The sequence below is a fragment of the Nomia melanderi genome, unplaced genomic scaffold (assembly GCF_051020985.1).
Source record: "Nomia melanderi isolate GNS246 unplaced genomic scaffold, iyNomMela1 scaffold0628, whole genome shotgun sequence".
In the NCBI taxonomy this organism is placed as follows: Eukaryota; Metazoa; Arthropoda; class Insecta; order Hymenoptera; family Halictidae; genus Nomia; species Nomia melanderi.
In genome coordinates this window covers 17,501-21,867 of record NW_027475742.1, presented here as the reverse complement: position 1 = coordinate 21,867, position 4,367 = coordinate 17,501, and positions in this window count along the sequence as shown.

Sequence of the window (4,367 nt, the reverse complement as noted above, 5' to 3'; positions counted from 1 at the left end):
TATATTTTCGCTCGGATAGAAAACCCCTTTTGGGTTTCTGAGAGTTGATGTGAGAGTCGTACAAGTATAACGAATATACGTTGTATCCAACCCAACATTCTGGGCTTACCACATAAGGGCCATTCGGTCTGAGACACCGACCCGTGGTCATGCTGTGTAGAGAAAAATTCGCAACGGAACGCGGTACAGAACAGTCGAGGAATGGACCTCGAGGAGCTGAACGACTGCTTCTCGACCGAGATCGTAGAATAGCCGCTCGCCCGCCGCTGCGCCGACCGGTCCGCTCGAACCGACGTGCTCTCTTATAGTAACCAAACGGGCGGCCGCGACGACCGCGGCGCCGGCCGCTCAGCACGGGCGCTTATGGTGGTAAACTGCCGCGCGTACAGACCAACCGGCCGGGCTGCTGGTACTTAGCCGCTGAAACTATGGTCGATTCGAACATATATTAACATACGATTTTTATTCGATAAATCGTTATTGTACATATTAAACGTTAGTTTCCACCGAAAGAAAAATTTTTTAGAATTTTTTTTTTCCAAAAATTGCAAGAGTAAACTTTTTTAATATTCGATTTAAAAATTTTTAAATGCTTAATCCTTACATTAAACTACTGGGAGAACTCAGAAATCATAATGAAAAAAATTACAAAAATTTATTTTTCTCAGAAACTCCGAAAAACAGAGTGGTCGAATCCGTGCAAGCCGGAATTTTTCTAAGTCCCCACGGTCAAGAGTAAACTTTTTTAATAAGCGTTTTAAAATTATTTCAATGTTTAATCCATGCGTAAACATGAAGTTTATTAACGTTTTTAACATTAAAAAAAATTACAAAAATTTATTTTTCAAAAAAAATGGAAAAAACCGATTCGTCGGAGCGAGGTGTCCTGCCCGTGCGGTAATTCCAGCAGGCGAATCGGACTTCCCGAAATTTTTCTAAGTCCCACGGTCGACACCAACTTTTTTAATAAGCGTTTTAAAATTATTTCAATGTTTAATCCATGCGTAAACATGAAGTTTATTAACGTTTTTAACATTAAAAAAAATTACAAAAATTTATTTTTCGGAAAAAAAGGAAAAAACCGATTCGGCGGAGCGAGGTGTCCAGCCCGTGCGGTAATTCCAGCAGGCGAATCGGACTTCCCGAAATTTTTCTAAGTCCCACGGTCGACACCAACTTTTTTAATAAGCGTTTTAAAATTATTTCAATGTTTAATCCATGCGTAAACATGAAGTTTATTAACGTTTTTAACATTAAAAAAAATTACAAAAATTTATTTTTCGGAAAAAATGGAAAAAACCGATTCGTCGGAGCGAGGTGTCCTGCCCGTGCGGTAATTCCAGCAGGCGAATCGGACTTCCCGAAATTTTTCTAAGTCCCACGGTCGACACCAACTTTTTTAATAAGCGTTTTAAAATTATTTCAATGTTTAATCCATGCGTAAACATGAAGTTTATTAACGTTTTTAACATTAAAAAAAATTACAAAAATTTATTTTTCGGAAAAAAAGGAAAAAACCGATTCGGCGGAGCGAGGTGTCCAGCCCGTGCGGTAATTCCAGCAGGCGAATCGGACTTCCCGAAATTTTTCTAAGTCCCACGGTCGACACCAACTTTTTTAATAAGTGTTTTAAAATTATTTCAATGTTTAATCCATGCGTAAACATGAAGTTTATTAACGTTTTTAACATTAAAAAAAATTACAAAAATTTATTTTTCGGAAAAAATGGAAAAAACCGATTCGTCGGAGCGAGGTGTCCTGCCCGTGCGGTAATTCCAGCAGGCGAATCGGACTTCCCGAAATTTTTCTAAGTCCCACGGTCGACACCAACTTTTTTAATAAGCGTTTTAAAATTATTTCAATGTTTAATCCATGCGTAAACATGAAGTTTATTAACGTTTTTAACATTAAAAAAAATTACAAAAATTTATTTTTCGGAAAAAAAGGAAAAAACCGATTCGGCGGAGCGAGGTGTCCAGCCCGTGCGGTAATTCCAGCAGGCGAATCGGACTTCCCGAAATTTTTCTAAGTCCCACGGTCGACACCAACTTTTTTAATAAGTGTTTTAAAATTATTTCAATGTTTAATCCATGCGTAAACATGAAGTTTATTAACGTTTTTAACATTAAAAAAAATTACAAAAATTTATTTTTCGGAAAAAATGGAAAAAACCGATTCGTCGGAGCGAGGTGTCCTGCCCGTGCGGTAATTCCAGCAGGCGAATCGGACTTCCCGAAATTTTTCTAAGTCCCACGGTCGACACCAACTTTTTTAATAAGCGTTTTAAAATTATTTCAATGTTTAATCCATGCGTAAACATGATGTTTATTAACGTTTTCAACGTTAAAAAAAATTACAAAAATTTATTTTTCAAGAAAAATGGAAAATACCGATTCGGCGGAGCGAGGTGTCCAGCCCGTGCGGTAATTCCAGCAGGCGAATCGGACTTCCCGAAATTTTTCTAAGTCCCACGGTCGACACCAACTTTTTTAATAAGTGTTTTAAAATTATTTCAATGTTTAATCCATGCGTAAACATGACGTTTATTAACGTTTTTGACATTAAAAAAAATTACAAAAATTTATTTTTCAAAAAAAATGGAAAAAACCGATTCGTCGGAGCGAGGTGTCCAGCCCGTGCGGTAATTCCAGCAGGCGAATCGGACTTCCCGAAATTTTTCTAAGTCCCACGGTCGACACCAACTTTTTTAATAAGCGTTTTAAAATTATTTCAATGTTTAATCCATGCGTAAACATGATGTTTATTAACGTTTTCAACGTTAAAAAAAATTACAAAAATTTATTTTTCAAAAAAAATGGAAAAAACCGATTCGTCGGAGCGAGGTGTCCTGCCCGTGCGGTAATTCCAGCAGGCGAATCGGACTTCCCGAAATTTTTCTAAGTCCCACGGTCGACACCAACTTTTTTAATAAGTGTTTTAAAATTATTTCAATGTTTAATCCATGCGTAAACATGACGTTTATTAACGTTTTTGACATTAAAAAAAATTACAAAAATTTATTTTTCAAAAAAAATGGAAAAAACCGATTCGTCGGAGCGAGGTGTCCAGCCCGTGCGGTAATGCCAGCAGGCGATCCGGGGTACTCGAAATTTTTCTAAGTCCCGACGGTCAAGAGTAAACTTTTTCATCGCATATTTCAAAATTTTTTCAATGTTTAATCTACGCATAAAAACGCAGTTTATCGCAGTTTTTAACGTTGAGAAAATTGACAAAAATTTTTTTTTCACTGAAAATGGAAAAAATGTATCGGTCGATGCGGGCTATCCAGGCCGTGCGGTAATTCCAGCAGGCGATCCGGGGTACTCGAAATTTTTCTAAGTCCCGACGGTCAAGAGTAAACTTTTTCATCACATATTTCAAAATTTTTTTAATGTTTAATCCACGCATAAAAACGCAGTTTATTAACGTTTTTAACGTTGAGAAAATTGACAAAAATTTTTTTTTCACTGAAAATGGAAAAAATGTATCGGTCGATGCGGGCTGTCCAGGCCGTGCGGTAATTCCAGCAGGCGATCCGAGGTACTCGAAATTTTTCTAAGTCCGAACGGTCAAGAGTAAACTTTTTCATCACATATTTCAAAATTTTTTTAATGTTTAATCCACGCATAAAAACGCAGTTTATTAACGTTTTTAACGTTGAGAAAATTGACAAAAATTTTTTTTTCACTGAAAATGGAAAAAATGTATCGGTCGATGCGAGCTGTCCAGGCCGTGCGGTAATTCCAGCCGGCGATCCGAGGTACTCGAAATTTTTCTAAGTCCGAACGGTCAAGAGTAAACTTTTTCATCACATATTTCAAAATTTTTTCAATGTTTAATCCACTCATAAAAACGCAGTTTATTAACGTTTTTAACGTTGAGAAAATTGACAAAAATTTTTTTTTCACTGAAAATGGAAAAAATGTATCGGTCGATGCGGGCTGTCCAGGCCGTGCGGTAATTCCAGCAGGCGATCCGGGGTACTCGAAATTTTTCTAAGTCCGAACGGTCAAGAATAAACTTTTTTATTACATGTTTTAAAAATTTTTCAATGCTTAATCCGTGCATAAGAGTGCAGTTTATTAACGTTTTTAAGGTTGAAAAAATTGACAAAAATTTTTTTTTCTCTGAAAATGAAAAAAATGTATCGGTCGAAGCGGGCTGTCCAGGCCGCGCGGTAATGCCAGCAGGTCGAACGGGGCGACCCGAAATTTTTCTAAGTCCCTGCGGTCAAGAATAAACTTTTTTATTATGCGTTTTAAAATTTTTTCGGCGCTTAATCCATGGATAAAAAGGCAGCCCGAACACGTTTTTAACGTTGAAAAAATTGACCAAAATTTTTTTTTCACAAAAACTGCGAAAAACAG